The sequence below is a fragment of the Macaca thibetana genome, chromosome 4 (assembly GCF_024542745.1).
Source record: "Macaca thibetana thibetana isolate TM-01 chromosome 4, ASM2454274v1, whole genome shotgun sequence".
In the NCBI taxonomy this organism is placed as follows: domain Eukaryota; kingdom Metazoa; phylum Chordata; class Mammalia; order Primates; family Cercopithecidae; genus Macaca; species Macaca thibetana.
Genome location: NC_065581.1, coordinates 157,247,223 through 157,264,376, shown reverse-complemented (window position 1 = coordinate 157,264,376; position 17,154 = coordinate 157,247,223). Strand labels below are relative to the sequence as shown.

Genomic DNA, 17,154 nt, shown 5'->3' with positions numbered 1-17,154 from the left:
AGGCCCACCCCACTCCAGTATGACCTCATTCTAACTTAAGTAATTAATACACGATTTCCAAATAGTCACATTCTAAGGTAGTGGGGGTTAGAACTTGAACATATGAATTTGGAAGTGGGTAGGGGGACACAGTTCAACACAGAACACCATCTCAAATCCTGTGAGGCAAAGAAAACCAACGTTAGCAAGTTATTACTAGGTCGTTTTTGAAGGTATGGCCAGAAATTTCTTCTGCTACTCTGCTCATTGAGGTTGGGGTCTGTGTCCCCATGTCTCTGAATCTGGGCAAGCTGGTGACTGCTCTGCTCAGTAATCCTCGTATTCAAGTCATGACAACCCGGGCACCAGGCAGGGGAATGAAAGAGCTTCCAGATGTTTCCAGCCCTCAGCTACCAAGTCATTTCCAGCTTGGGTCTTACTGAGCTGAGGTCACAGACACCAGGGAATAAAGACAAACCCTCCCTCCTGTGCCCTGTTGAAATTCCAGATCCACAGAACCCGTGAGCATAATAAATGTATGTTGTTTGTGACCGTTAGTTTTACATCTAGACCACAAGATGCCTAAATACTTCGATAAACCTTATTCTGGGTATGTCTGTAAAGGTGTTTGGATGAGATTAACACTGGAATCATAGACTGAGTAAAGCAGGTTGCTTTCCCCAGTGTTCCTTCCCCAGTCCATTGCAGGCCAGAACAAAAGGCCTGGCAAGGTAGAACTTGGTCCCTCTGCCTGACTACTTGAGCTGGGACATCAGTCTTCTCCTGCACTCCAACTGGGGCTTACCCCATCAGTGCCCCTGGTTCTCAAGCCATTCGACTCATTCTGGAACTACACCACCAGCTTTCCTGGGTCTCCAGCTTGCAGATGGCAGATTACAGGACTTCTCATCTACCACAATCCATGAGCCAACTCCTCGCAATAAATTGCCTATAATAAAGGTCTTATAATATATATGTTTATACACTATTGGCTCTGTTTCTGAAGGTTCCAAATATATTGTTTAAGTCAGTAATTTCAGAGGTGGGCGGAGGGCTAACTACCCAGCAATAGTTATATTGTAATATTTCTAGTCAGAAATATTTTAATTCTTATATAATTATAATTCTTACTCTTTTTTCTGTGCCTTTAAAAACATTTCTCTTACTAAAGTGAGTCACTAACTTCTTAGATCAAAAGGAAATGATAATTTCTCTGATTCTGATATTTATTTTAAAAAATATTTAAAAAACAGTTCAGCCTCACTTCTAAACATTTGCATTATATAAACATAATGAATATACTGAGTCCAGCCATAGGTAACACAGGGACATTCACAAGTCCCAGGTGGAGGACAGTATGAACTGAAGCTTTTTGACGCAGTGGCTGCTTAGACCTTTTACTATTCTTTCCTAGTTAAAAGTCAGAGAAATCAAGTAAACATTGAAGTCTTAAAGATGCAGACAACAGCTGGGCACAGCAGCTCATGCCTGTAATCCCAGCACTTTGGGAGACTAAGGTGAAGGATTACTTGAGTCCAGGATTTCAAGAGCAGACCCTGGGCAACAAAGCGGGACTATCTCTTTGAAAAAAAAAAAAAAAAAAAAAAAAAAAGTCGTAGAAAACATGTGAGGCTCTTGGTAATGCATATGATGAATACGATGCACTACACAGCTCTGGTTTTGAGAAAGGGGAAGTGCTTGGTTCTTCTTGGCATTGGCTGTCAACCATGTAAATAGTTTGGCCAATATTAACAGACCCTGGAGCCAAATCAGTTTCATGTGGTCATCAATCATGACATTTCTTCTGAAACATGAGGTAAAGCATGTGGTGCAAGAAATACACTTTCTGGGAAATGACGGAAACCTTAAGAGGTGCAGCTCAGGGAGCTTCTTGCAGGCCAAACCGCAGCCCCTAGCCACAGAACTGACCAGACCACACGGAGGCCAAATACCTGTGTGTGGGTCCAGCATGAACAATGCTGGTCCTAAGTCCCTGTGGATCATGATCTCCTCATTACTGAGATTTTCATTTTCACTGCTCTTTCGGGTAGTAGATCTTTGAGATGTGTTAATGAAGGGACGGGAAGGTCTATGGTACTAAAAGTATATACTGTTGCCTTGAAAGACAACAGACTTAGTTGGGCATGAGGTTGTTCCCAACATTTTCCTCTGAAAACTCTGCTACATGTGGTTTCATTGTCTTCTGATCTTGGGTGGTCCAAAAAAAAAAAAAAAAAAAAAAAAAAAGCCTATGGCCAGAGAGATTTCTGTTCCTGCATAGGAAACTTACTTTTTTCTATCTGAATGCTCATATGGTCTATTTCTTATATCTTTGTAATGTGAAAATGTTGTCACTCTTTTTTCTTGGAATGTGGTGGATTTTTTTTTTTTTTTTTTTTTTTGAGATGGAGTCTCGCTCTATTACCCAGGCTGGAGTACAGTGGTGCAATCTCAACTCACTGCAACCTCTACCTCCTGGGTTTGAGCAATTCTCTCCTGCCTCAGCCTCCCATGCAGCTGGGATTACAGGTGTCCAACACCACGCCTGGCTAATTTTTGTATTTTTACTAGAGACAAGGTTTCACCATGTTCGCCAGACTGGTCTCGAACTCCTGACCTCAAGCAATCCGCCTGCCTCCACCTCCCAAAGTGCTGGGTTTATGGGCGTGAGCCACTGCACCCAGCCCTGTGGTGGATTCTTTTGATCTTCATCTTCAAGTTCTTTTCAGCACAAGAAACACTTGTTTAATTAGGTCTTTGGTTGTTACTTCTATTTTCCCACAGGAATACCTAAGATTCTTGCATTGAATCATTCTTCCCTCCCCTAGATAGCTCTCATCTCCCACACCGAGTCAATACTTTTAATCCTTTTCTCTGCATTCTGGGAACATACCTTAGGTGGTTCTTCACATCCCTCGCTTGACATTCAACAGCATTCTCTCTAATGTGGACGTGAATGTTATTATTCATCTTTAATTGCTTTTTAATCACTTATCTCTTGATATTCCCTGCCTCACACTCTGATTCAGACACATTGAACTTCTCTCAATTCCTCAACATTCTAGGGTTTTGTTTTTGTATTTATATTTGTTTTAGGAGACAGGGTCTCCCTCTGTCACCCAGGCTGCAGTACAGCAACACGATCACAGCACACTGCAGCCTCTACCTCCCAGGTTCAATTGATCCTCTGGCCTCAGCCTCCCAAGTAACTGGGACTACAGGCACGTGTCACCACACCCAGTTAATTTTTGTATTTTTTTGTAAAGATGGGGTTTCACCATGTTGCCCAGTCTGGTCTCAAACTTCTGGGCTCAAGCAATTTTCCTGCCTTGGCCTCCCAGTGTGCTGGGATTACAGGCATGAGCTACTGCGCCTGGACAACATCTTGGGTTTTTTCTCACCTCTAGGGCTTCACACACGGTATTCTTTGGTCATAAACGCCCTCCACCACCAAGTCATTTCATTTGGCAAACTCCTACATCTTCATATGCTCTGAGCTTCAGCTTTCATGCAGGAAGCTTGCTATGACCACCGAGGATGGCTTAGAGTCCTCGGGCTTCTATTGTGCCCTGCCAACCCTATTATCACGCATTTCACCCTGAATTGGAAATGCCAGTTCCCTTGTCTGGTACCTCACTAGATTCTGAGAGGACAAGAATTGACAATTTTATTCATCATTATATCCTCAGCCCCGAACACCACTGCTGGCATGTGGTAAGCATTAAAAAATATTTTTGCCTATAATATCCATCTTTTTCAATCACATTCGTCTTTTTGCATCTTAAGAATTCTCTGCATGGTACTCAAAGATGGTACCAAACAGCATCTTTAGGGATACCAACAAGTTTCATTTTTAGAGCTCTGTCTTCCTCTGATTATTCAAATGTGTGTTCCCTTCCTCCTACTTGACAGCATTTTTTCATAGATTTTATGTTTCTCCTGACCTCCTCCTCCAATGAATAGAATAGATCCAGACTTGGTGCCCACCAACAGACGCACATCATACTGACCCTGGCCTCACTTTCTATCTACCTGGGTGCCTGCCAATCTCCTCTTCAAGCTATAAAACAGACTGCAATGTCCAGCTCCCAGCTCCCTCCCATTTCCATCTACTGTGCTCCTCTAGACAGAAATGGGACATGTCCTGTCCCACTGCCATGGGTATTTAGTTAGAATTGGAAGAAATTCCAACTTCAGTCAATGCCACTTTAAACCAGGAGTCCCCAGCCCTTTCAGTTTAAATGAATCCCAGGGACGAGGACATAATTTTGATAATTTTGGCAGGTGTTCTTAGAACACACTTTAGAAGTCTTATTTATGTCCTATATATTAGAGTTTTATCTTAAAGCAGCCTTGTATAGAAACTTTTGTAATCCTGTTAATGTCTTTGTTTTCTGCCTCTATAATTAAGAACTTACCTTTGACCTTTGGAGCACTGACCCTGTTTCTCTGGAGTCTTCCTCCTGAATGGGTCACTCCCCGTTTTTTCTTGAATAAACTTTTTTTTTTTTTGAGACAGAGTCTCACTCTGTAGCCCAGGCTGGAGTGCAATGGTGTGATCTTGGCTCACTGCAAGCTAGGCCTCCCGGGTTCACGTCATTCTCCTGCCTCAGCCTCCCGAGTAGCTGGGACTACAGGCGCCTGATACCACGTCCGGTTAATTTTTAAACTATTTAAACTGGAAAAAAATGAAACAAAATAAAGTTTAAAATAGAAAAATTAGCTGGGCATAATAGCAACTACTTGTAGTCTCAGCTATTCTGGAGGCTGAGGTGGGAGGATGACTTAAGCCCAGGAGGTTAAGACTGCAGTGAGTCATGATTCGCATCACTGCACTCCAGCCTGAGTGCCAGAGTGAGACCCTGTCGGAAAGGGAAAGGGAAGGGGAAGGGAAAGGGAAGAGGAAGGGGAAGGGGAAGGGGAGGGAAGGGGAAGGGGAGGGGAAGGGGGGAGGGGAAGGGGAAGGGGAGGGGAAGGGAAGAGAAAGGGGAAGGGGAAGGGGAACAGAAGGGAAAGAAAGGGAAGGGGAAGGGAAAGGGAAGGGAAGGGAAGGGAAGGGGAAGGGAAGGGAAGGGAAGGGAAGGGAAGGGAAGGGAAGGGGAAGGGGGAAGGGGGGGGGGGGGGGGGGGGGGGAAGGGAAGGGGAAGGGAAGGGAAGGGAAGGGGAAGGGGGGGGGAAGGGGAAGGGGGAAGGGGGGGAGGGGGAGGGGGGAGGAAGGGAAAGGAAGGGGAGGGAAGGGGAAGGGGAGGGGAGGGGGAAGTGAAGGGGAAGGGGGGGGAGGGAGAGGGGAAGGGGAGGCGAGAGGGAAGGGGGAGGGAAGGGGAAGGGGGGAAGGGGAGGGGGAAGTGAAGGGGGAAGGGGGGAGGGGGGAGGGGAAGGGGAGGCGAGAGGAAGGGGAAAGGGGAGGGGAGGACAGCTGAGGGGAAGGGGGGAGGGGAGGAGAGGGGAGGGGAAGGGGAAGGGGAGAGGAAGGGAAGGGAAGGGGAAGGGGAAAGGAAGGGAAGGGAAGGAGAAGGGAAGGGAAGGAGAAGGGAAGGGAAGGGAAAAAGAAAGAGAGAAGGGAAGGGAAGGGAATGGAAAGAAAGGTGGACAAAGACATGCAGACTCAAGGATATTAAACTGTTTCAGAGCATGTGAGTTTTATTTTTCAAAAAGGTTAGCATTAACTGACAATGGCTTTCATAAATTCAAAATTCATATTCGCTTCATCAAAATCAAGGTAATTCTACGTCTATTTCTCCAGCCCCAGCTTCTCACCTTCTCAAGCTATAGGATGTTGTCATGCAAGTGCCCTACAATCGTAATATCAAAATGTTCCCCACAAGGTAGAGGAAGTAAGTTTGGGCCAAAGAGAATCAAGGCATCAGACAGAAGCAAAGGGGAATGAAGGGTACACATGCTGCCCTCATTCCAATCTCTGCCTACTGCAACGCCTAAAGCCCACCCACAATGCTGCCATTCTGAAGGCACAGGAACCACCCCATAAACTTTAAAACATGCCCTTTTGCCAAGCAAATTCAAATTAGATTTCTCCCTTATGCAACCGAGGGTTCTCACTAATACAACTGCTTTACATAATACCTATATTGCTGTAAAGTTCGGTATAAATAATTTTTATAAAATTTTTTAAATCTTATATTTACATAGTACTTCACAATTTTCTAAATTGTTACACACATTATCTCTTTTGGTGTGCAAAAGTAATTGCTTGAGATGGCTAGAACAGCATTTACTATCTATGGTTTTAAAATAACAGCAATAAAATAAGACACAGAATAATTTAAATTTTGCATAAGGTCACACAGCTAGTGAGAACAAAACAGGAGATGAACTCAGAGCTTCTGACTCTAACTCCAATACTCTACACCCAGAACTCTGGTCTTCTGATTGCTATCCCAGTGCTCCATGCACCCCTTGATGGCTATGCACATTTGTTAAACATACTAGAGACTATCTTTTGCAAGGAAACCTTTCCACCATGTAAATAACTGCCTTCTAGTTGGCCTACTTTGTTTCGGTTTTGTTTTTGTTTTGAGACGGGGTCTCTTTCTCTCTGCCCCCCAGGCTAGAGTGCAATGGCACAATCTCGGCTCACTGCAACCTCTGCCGCCTGGGTTCAAGGAATTCTACTGCCTCAGCCTCCCGAATAGCTGGGATTACAGGTGCCTGCCACCATGCCTCGCTAATTTTTGTATTTTTGTAGAGATAGGGTTTCACCATGCTGGCCAGGCTGGTCTTGAACTCCTCACCTCAGGTGATCCGCCTGCCTCAGCCTCCCAAAGTGCTGGGATTACAGGCATAAGCCACCACACCAGGCTAAGTTGGCCTACTTTGTAAATGTGATTTTTAAAAATAATATTTCCCTAATCAAGGGATACCCCGGCTGCAATTATTTCGATTACTGGAAACTAATGAAGAATTAGTGACACCTTGTGGCAAAAGCTTATTAATTCATGTTCTACTGCTACCCATTTTCAGAGATGTCCAAAGGCTTCATGCACTTCACTAAGAAGTTAAGACAAGAGCAAAACTTTGGAAAGAATAATCTAGGGTTGCAACTCTACCTCTGTAACTAGATTCTCTCCTCAATAACTCTACATGTGCTTCAGTCCCCTCCTCTTCACAGAATCTGTGTGACTTCAAGTTCACAGATGACTTCCAGGTTGGCAAACCCAGTGATTACTTCTCAAGTCTCATCTTTCTCAACTTCTCAGTGATATCTGACCAGGTTGAACACACTGTTCCTGAAACCCTTGGATTTGACAAAATCAGTTTCCCTTCTCCTTTAAAATGTTGTAAAGCGGTCTAAGTGCTCATGAGTACCAAATTTATATCTCTAGTTCCACTGAACTTCAGACTCACATCTCTAACCTGCCAGTGTGACATATGTATTTGGAGGTCCAATAGCATCTGTCCAAAATAAAACTCTTGGTTTCCTGCTCTTTCCAACAATTGACTGCATCGCAGTAAATAACATGATCATCCTGTCAGTTTAGTAAAGCCATAACCTTAGCAGTCATTCTGTAATCCTCCACTACTTACTATTAGTAAGTGGCAGTGAGGAGTAGGAATAAAGGGACTTAGTTCATTCTCTGAAAGCTCCCAAATGCACCCCTTTTCTCCATTTTTCCTACTATCACCCTAATTCAAGCCAGAGTCTCTCAACCTACTCAGCACCTTCCTAACTAGTATCTTACTCTTCACCTCTTGCAATCCATTCTTTACATAGCAATCAGTGATCTTTTTAAAACATAACTCAGATGATATCCTTTCTTAAAACCAAAATCCCCATAATCCCAACTCCTCTTCCATTCTACAGAGCCCTCCAATTTGCCCCCAGCTTCCCCAAAATGCTCTAAAAGCTCACGTCTTACCACTCTTCCCTGGCGTTCCATGTTCTAGCCACGCTGGTCTTCCTTTCGCTCCTTAAACATACAAGCTTGTTCCTTTCTTAGGAACAGTGCACTAGCCACCACCCTCTGCCTGGGCGGCTCCCCCAGAACTTCACGTGGTTCACTGCTTCTTTTGTCACAAGGTCTCTAGTTAGATGTTACCTTCTCAGGCTTTTCTGCTACTTAACTGAAGGCAGCCACTCATGCCCCCCACCACGACCACAAAGTTTTTTTGTTTTCACCAAAGGTTTTATCTTTCCATGAAATTTTCTTTTTTTTTCTTTTTTGGTTTATTTGCCTATTATCTATTTCCCTACAGTAGGACAAAAGCTTCATCTATCCCAAGCTCTTACAATACTGCTCAGTACAAGGAAGGTGCTTAGTGTCTGCTGAATAATGAACTATCATAAGTTCTCCCTTGCATTCTCTTACCGATATGGTTTGGATCTGTGTCCCCACCCAAATCTCATGCCAAAGTGTAATTCCCAATGTTGGATGTGGGCCTGGTGGGAGGTGATTGGATCATGGAGGTGTTTTTCATGAATGGTTTAGTGCCATCTACTTGATACTGTCCTCAGGATAGTGAATCAGTTCTTGCGAGATCTGGGTTTTTTTATTTTGTTTTGTTTTGTTTTCTTTGAAGCAGAGCCTCACTCCGTCACCCAGGCTGGAGTGCAGTGGCGTGATCTCAGTTCACTGCAACCTCTGCCTCCCAGGTTCAAGTGATTCTCCTGCCTCAGTCTCCCAAGTACCTGGGATTACAGGCACCTGCCACCATGCCGGCTAATTTTGGTATTTTAGTAGAGACAGGATTTCACCATGTTGGCCAAACTGGTTTCAAACTCTTGACCTCAAAGGATCTTCCCACCTCGGCCTCCCAAAGTGCTGAGATTACAGGCGTGTGCCACTGCACCGGGCCAAGATCTGATTGTTCAAAGGCATGGAGCACCTCCCCTTCTTCCTCTTGCTCCTGCTCCTGCCATGTAAGACACCTCACTTCTCCTTTGCCTTCCACCATGACTGGGAGATTCCTGAGGCCTCTCCAGAAACAGATGCCGCCATACTTCCTGTACAGCCTGCAGAACCATGAGCCAATTAAACAGCTTTTCTTTATAAATTACCCAGCCTTAGGTATTTCTTTATAGCAATGTGATAACAGACTAATACATTTACCTACACTTAAAAGCATTTCTGAAACCATAGCCTTTCACTCACTTTTTGCACACTTAAATGGAAAATATGCTGCTGCTTCTTTTCTTGGATCAATTGTATACCCCTGCTATTCACTCATTCAAAAAACTATTCTAACCAAACATTAAGTAATATGGTAGGCCTACAAATACAAATAGAACATGATCCCTACCCTCAAGGAACTCATGGCCTAGTAGAAGCAAACATGTTAGCAAATCATTATAAAAGCCATATGCAAGTATATCGGGAGAACCCGCTCCCGATGTTTAACGTGGGTTCTTCTCTATTTCCTAAGTGTCTCAGCTGGGTTGAGAAATAAAGGGAAAGAGCACAAGAGAGAGAAATTTAAAGCTGGGTGTCCAGGGGAGACATCACACATCGGCAGGATGCGTGACGTTCCCCGAGCTGTAAAACCAGCAAGTTTTTATTAGTGATTTTCAAAAGGGGAGGGAGTGCACGAACAGGGTGTGGGTCACAGAGATCACATCCTTCACAAGGTAATAAAACATCACAAGGCAAATGGAGGCAGGATGAGATCACAGGACCACCGGATAAGGAAAAATTAAAATTGCTAATGAAGTTTCAGGCATGCATTGTCATTGATAACATCTTATCAGGAAACAGGGTTTGAAAGCAGATAACCTGTCTGACCACAATTTATTAGATGGGAATTTTCCTCCACCTGATAAGCCTGGGAGCACTATAGGACACCGGGGCTTATTTCATCCCTTCGGCTTCTACCAGATGCCTTAAAAGGGGCCATCTATAGGCCTACCTTCAGGGCTCATTCTCTTTCTCAGGGATGTTCCTTGCTGAGAAAAAGAATTCAGCGGTATTTCTCCTCTTTGCTTATGAAAGAGGAGAAAAGGAGAAATATAGCTCTGTTCCATCCAGCTCACCGTCGGCCAGTTCAAAGTTACCTCTCTTGTTCCCTGAACATCGCTGTTATCCTGTTCTTTTTTAAGATGCCCAGATTTCATATTGTTCAAACACACACGCCTTACAAACAATTTGTGCAGTTGACACAATCACAGTGTCCTGAGGCGACATTCATCCTCCTCAGCTTACAAAGATGATGGGATTAAGAGATTAAAGTAAAGACAGGCATAGGAAATCACAAGGATATTCACTTGGGAAATGATAAGTGCCATGAAATCTTCACAATTTATGTTCAGAGATTACAGTAAAGACAGGTGTAAGAAATTATAAAAGTATTAATTTGGGGAACTAATAAATGTCCATGAAATCTTCACAATTTATGTTCTTCTGCCGGGGCTTCAGCCGGTCCCCCTGTTCGGGGTCCCTGACTTCCCGCAACACAAGTAAAAGATGGCGTTGTGGCTGCAGAGTATATGAACCCAAGTTAGAGGCATCATAAATGCCTTCCTGGCCAGGCGCTGTGGCTCACGCCTGTAATCCCAGCACTTTGGGAGGCCGAGGTGGGTGGATCACCTGAGATCAGGAGTTCGAGCTCAGCCTGACCAACATGGAGAAATCCTGTCTCTAGTAAAAATACAAAATTAGCCGGGTGTGGTGGCACATGCCCGTAATTCCAGCTACTTGGGAGGCTGAGACAGGAGAACTGCTTGAACTCGGGAGGCAGAGGTTGCAGTGAGCCAAGATAGCACCATTGTACTCCAGCCTGGATGACAAGCAGTGAAACTCTGTCTCAAAAAAAAAAAAGAAATGCCTCCCTAGAGAAAACAACAGGAGCTGAGGTTTAAAAGAGGAGTAGAAGAAAAATCCAGGAAAAGAGACAAGGAAAAATCATAAAGCACAAACACAGCGTGGAAACATAATAGTTCATGCAGTGAAGGACCGCAAGCACTCAGCTCTGCTAAGAAAAAAGTACAAGACAGAAATCAGTGAGATGTGAAATTAGAAAAATACACAGTAACCATGTAGTGGCAGGCTTATAGCATAGTTTAAGAAACTTGAACTTATTAGGTAGTGGGTTATGGAGCAAGCATGGTCAAGGATGCCTTTCTCTTAGATTATTGTTTGGTTCCATAGACGATTTAATTTAGACTACATGGGGTCAGAATGACGAGGTCAAAGGCTGGTAGGAATAGGAAGGACACAAAAAAGAGGATCCAGAAGCAAGAAACACTGAGGAAGTAAAATGGACAGGACTTGGTGATTATTGGGATATGGAGAATGAGGGGAGGGGGAACAAGCAAAAGGGACAAGAAATGGGGGATCTGGGAGTGGAAGGACAATGAACATCATAAGCTGACGCTTTCTTGCGTAAGCTCTACAGTCCAGCAGTCAAGGGCTTAAGTCTTGGTCCTGTCACTTGCTTGCTATATGACTTTGGTAAGTTATTTCAACTTCTCTAAATTTCAGTTCCTTGCAAATTAAATGGGAATAATATCAGAATCTACCTCATTGTTAGACTGGGATTGTTATAATAACTAAACGAAATCAGGTATGTAAAGTGCTTAGCACAGTGCCTGCTAATCAGAAACACTTATGGATTAAAGAATTTTAAAATGATTATCTGACTATGTCTGTGGTCATAGATCTACCTTTCCTCTTCTTACTAGGGATGAATTGTCCATGTTTCTAGGCAAGGCCAATCCCTCAACTTACACACAAGAACCTATTCCTTTTTGCCAACATCATTCCACCAATTCTTCCCTCCGTCCCACACCATCCATTCCACCCTCTCTCCTGAATCACTTCTAGAAACATATACACACACAGTCAATTCTCGCATTAAAAAATATTGAACCTGTTCTTGACTCAATTTCCCTTTAACTACCAGCCCATTTCTTTCTTCTTTCCTTAAGTCATAAATTGCTCTTCTGCCACTCTTTTCAGGATCCATTATAACTGAACTTTCTCTTCTATAACTTCATGAAAGTTGCCTTTTTTCAGATTACCAGTGACTTCTATGTTTCTAGATCCAATGTTCTTATCTTGCTTAGCACATGTATAGCATTAGATATAGCTGATAACTCCCTTCTCCTTGAAACACTTTCATTACTTAACTCCCAGGTGACCAGGCTTTCTGCATTTTCTACCATTTCTTTGACCCTCTTTTGCAGTCTCCTTTGCTGATTATTCGTCTTCTTTCCAAACTCTAAATATTGGAATACTCAAGGCCTTATCTCTCTATACTCCCTTGGTAATCTTATCAAGTCTCATGGCTGTTGATTCAAAAATCCACTTCTCTAACCCAAACCAATCTCGTAAAACTATAGACTCCCATGCCCAACTGTCTACTCAAACTCTCCACTTGGATGACTAACATGCCTTCCAAGCGTGATGTGCCCCAGACCAAGCTGCTAATGCTCACTCCAATAACGGCTCCTCCCCAGCGTTCCCTGTATCACTAAATGGCAACTCCATTCTTCTAGGTACTCTAGTCAACAACCTTATCATGGCCTCTGGCTACAATTGAATAGCTTAAATTAAACCAGTCCTCTCATGGGAATAAGCATAAAAGTTGAACATTTAAAAAAGCACACATAACAAAAACTACACAGGCTGTTTGAAGGCACCGGAGAGCAACCAAGATGGTCAAGACATGAGAGCCTGGGATCCCAGGAAGAAGAGAGATGCAAAAAGTGATACAGAACTTCTCCATCGCTTTTTCTTATTAGGGCATTTGCTGAGTTTTGTGCAGGGCATTATGGCGAGCAGAAAGCAGTGACCTGGAGGTATCAGGGACCTTTCAGATACGGGGAGATAAAAAATTGGAGTTGAAAACTGCTGACGGGACTTGAAGGGACAAGATCTCAAAGAAAGAAGGATCATAAAGAAGCCAGTCTGACATTTTGTTTGGCTTTTATCCTTGAGGTATTTGCTGAATTCTAAGCTGTAAGGGCACCGGAAATCAAGAAACCAAACAGTTGCTAAATAGTTAAAATGCTAAGTGTACATTTCAACAGTCTCACAGAGCTGGGGGTACAAAAATTGGAGTTTAAGGTTACCCAAAGATGGGGACCTGTTAAATATCGCAGATGTTCATGTTGAGAAAGAACAGAAAGGCCTAGCTCTGGGATAAGACCAAATCAGAAAATGATCAGCCCTCACAAAGTCTGAATCCCTGACTAAAGGTCATCTGAGGCTGAGCACAGGGGCTCATGCCTGTAATCTCAGCACTTTGGGAAGCTGACGCAGGTGGATCACTTGAGGTCAGGAGCTCGAGACCAGCCTGATCAACATGGTGAAACCCAGTCTCTACTAAAAAAATACAAAATTGGCCAGGTGTGGTGGTGCACACCTGTAATCCCAGCTACTTGGGAGGCTGAGACAGGAGAATTGCTTGAACCCGAGAAGTGGAGGCTGCAGTAAGCCAAGACGGCACCATTGTACTCCAGCCTGGGCAACAAGAGCAAAACTCCACCTAAAAAAAAAAAAAAAAAGGCATCTGTTCCTACTCTAATTGCTTGCCAGAATAAAATTAAATCCTTTCTGGAAAAAGACAACATCAGCCACAGTCTCTATGCAATTTTTATTTATTTCTTTCTTTATTTTATTTTATTTTTTATCTTTTTTGCCAGAGCCTCTATGTGATTTTTTTCCTGCACAATGTCCAACATTTAATCAGAAACCTTAGGTTCATCTCTTATGCGTTTCTTTCTCTCATGTACCACGTCACGTCCAATCTGTTCTACCTTCAAAATTGAGCTGGGATCTTCCCACCACTTTTGGCCCAGATCCAGAACCAAGCTCCACCAAAAGCAAGGCAGTCTGCCCCCCGGACATGGCCTCAGCACTGACTGACCGCACCTCTCAGGCCCGAGCACCACACCTACACCAGATCCAAGCCACTCTCTCACCAGCCTTATTGGGAGCAGCTTCCTATCTGGTCTCTCTGCTTCTGCCTTCGCCCCACTTCAGTCTATTCTCAACCAAGCAACTAGAAAAAACAAATGTTTTTAATCAAACTATGTCAAGCTTCTATGCAAAACCCTTTAGGGACTTTTAACCCTAGAGTAAAACCTAAAGTCCTTTCACTGACCTACAACAAGGCGCATAGCCCGGCCTCTGACTTCATCTCCGAATGCTGCTCTGCTCCACTCACTCTTACTCCCATCCCCAACATGGCTTCCTGCCTTAGAACTAGGAATTGGCTGCTTCCTTGACCTGGAATGCTGTGCCAATTAGTATCAATTTTCATTTCTTCACCTCCTTCATGTCTTTACTCAAACGTCACCTTTTCAATGAAGCCTGCTCTGAAAATTGCTAGGTCTCCCATGCCCCAGCACCTAGCCTTCTTTCCTGCTTTATTTTGCCTTAGCTATTATAAGTATCTAACACACATAATGTACTCACTTTTCTTGTTTGTATGACTCCTCCACTGGAATACAAATTCTGTCAAGGCAGGAGTTTTAATCTGTTGTTTGGTTTTGTTTCTCACTGCTATATCCCCACGAACACGAGGGGAGTGGGGGTGAGGGACAAGAAAACAACAGTGCTTGGCACATACTAGATACTCACAACTATTTGTGGAATGAATCATTCAGTTTCAGATCATCCAAGAGTTGTCCAGAAAATAGTCAGATATCCAGGACTGTCATCTGAGGGAGAAGTCTAGGTTAGAAATACATCCCTTATTGCCCTGGGTATACAGGTGGTACTAGAAATCATAGATGTGAAATGGGACTGCCCTGGGAGAAAGGAGAAGAGAAACAGGTTGTGGATAAAAACTTGTACAGGCCGGGCGCGGTGGCTCACGCCTGTAATCCCAACACTTTGGGAGGCTGAGGAGGGTGGATCACGAGGTCAAGAGATCAAGATCATCCTGGCCAACATGGTGAAACCCCACCTCTACTAAAAATACAAAAGTTAGCTGGGCAGGGTGGCATGCGTCTGTAGTCCCAACTACTCAGGAGGCTGAGGCAGGAGAATCACTTGAACCAGGGAGGCGGAGGTTGCAGTGAGCCGAGATCACGCCACTGCACTGCAGCCTGGCAACAGAGTGAGACTCCATCTCAAAAAAAAAAAAAAAAAAACTTGTACAAGAACCTACAATGGCTATCAATTTCTTTATAAAGCCCACTGTGGCTGGTATAGCACTACTGGTTACTATCATGCATGTCCGTGTGAAGAGACCACCAAATAGGCTTTGTGTGAGCAATAAAGTTTTTTAATCACCTGGGTGCAGGCAGGCTGAGTTCAAGAAAAGCATCAGTGAAGGGAGATAGGGTGGGGCCGTTTTATAGGATTTGGGTAGGTAAAGGAAAATTACAGTCAAAGGGGGGTTGTTCTCTGGTGGGGAGGAGTGGGGGTCACAAGGTGCTCAGTGAGGGAGCTTTTTTGAGCCAGGATGAGCCAGGAAAAGGAATTTCACAAGGTAATGTCATCAGTTAAGGCAAGAACCGGCCATTTTCACTTCTTTTGTGGTGAAATGTCATCAGTTAAGGCAAGGACCGGTCATTTTCACTTCTTTTGTGGTGGAATGTCATCAGTTAAGGCAGGAACAGGCCATTTGCACTTCTTTTGTGATTCTTCAGTTACTTCAGGCCATCTGGGCATATAGGTGCAGGTCACAGGGGATATGATGGCTTAGCTTTAGCTCAGAGGCCTGACAGTTACCCACTCAATACCCATTCTATTCTGCCCCAACATCCTTCTAACAGAATTCGTTCATCTCCTCCCTGGCCAAGCGTTTCTTGGAGGCCCGGAAAGACTGGTTAGCTGGTCTAATCCAAACATGGTGGTCTTACATATAGATTCTAAGCTTAAGTCAATATGATGTAATTCTGGTCAGCTGGGAGTTCACGAGGGGGTTTTGCTCTTCCAATAAAGACAAAAGAGAAGATACTTCTATTACGACCTTGTTGAAGCCAACAACCCAGGGGACAGAGTGGAAAGGCAGGGGAAAAAATGCGGTGTTGATAATGTGCTGAGCCCCCAAGTTAACCTCCAGGTTAACCAACCTGGGGGGTGTAAAATAATGAATTCCTTATTATTCAGGACTGTCACCTGAGGGAGACAGTCCTTATTATTTCAGCCACTTTGAATTGGTTTTTTGTTACTTGAGGGAAAAAAAATTCTTTTTTTTTTTTTTTTTTTTTTGAGACGGAGTCTCGCTCTGTCGCCCAGGCTGGAGTGCAGTGGCTGGATCTCGGCTCACTGCAAGCTCCGCCTCCCGGGTTCACGCCATTCTCCTGCCTCAGCCTCCCGAGTAGCTGGGACTACAGGCGCCCGCCACCTCGCCCGGCTAGTTTTTTTGTATTTTTAGTAGAGACGGCGTTTCACCGTGTTAGCCAGGATGGTCTCGATCTCCTGACCTCGTGATCCGCCCGTCTCGGCCTCCCAAAGTGCTGGGATTACAGGCTTGAGCCACCGCGCCCGGCCAAGGGAAAAAAAACATTCTAATTAATACGCTAGTTTTTACGGTTTCCACGATGTGGTGCCAGACTTTCCTTCTCTAGATATTTCTACAACTCATCTACACAAGCCTTGCTTACAGTTTTCCAAATACATCTTGCACTTTTTGAGCCTTTGATCAAGCCATTCCGAATGCACTTCCCCCAAGAGGCTGGCCAGTTAAAATACTATCATTCATCAAACACAATTTAAATGTCACTTTCTCCTGTAGCCCTTTCAGAAATTACCCAAAAATTAAATGATCAGACCTAAAATCTTTTGGGAGTGTTTTCGCCTCTAGAATTTACCACATACCTTTATGTTGGTGTTACTTATGGAATGCCTACATCTGCCTTATGTCATAGACTTCAAAGTGGAGATTGGGTCCAGATCTTAATATAAAGGCTTACCATTTACCAGGCACAGCTCTAAGTATTAACGGTTTTAATCCTCAAGACAAAACCTAAAGAGATAAATTCTTCCATTGCCACTTTGTGGATTAGGAAAATGAAGCACAAAAACATTTAACTTGCCTGAGGTTTCGGAGCTAGTACATTGTAGAATCTGGATTCAAATCAAGACAGCAATTAGCTGAATGAAGGTGTAACTGTAAATGCAAATAACTGATCACAAGGGATACACATTCACTCACACAAGATACAAGATTTTTAACGTTGCCGATACTAAAAACAAAGCGTCTGCGTTTTTAAGCGCAGCCCCACCCCGCGATACTAGATTTATTCTTCAGAGCTGGGAGCCTGATGAA

General features: G+C 43.9%; 1 long non-coding RNA gene across 2 annotated transcripts in view; it reads right to left on the bottom strand.

Annotated features, from left to right (window-relative positions):
- Positions 1-17,154, bottom strand: part of LOC126953670 (uncharacterized) — a 28,843-nt gene that overhangs the window by 11,185 nt on the left and 504 nt on the right. Inside the window, exons 2-3 of one of the 2 annotated variants that reach the window (XR_007725293.1) lie at positions 7,854-16,995; positions 4,398-4,657 (exon numbers count right to left, since the gene is read on the bottom strand). This is a non-coding gene — a long non-coding RNA (uncharacterized LOC126953670). Of the gene's footprint in view, positions 1-2,846; positions 4,658-7,853; positions 16,996-17,154 lie in introns of those variants that run through there. The other variant, XR_007725292.1, reaches the window with a different exon arrangement.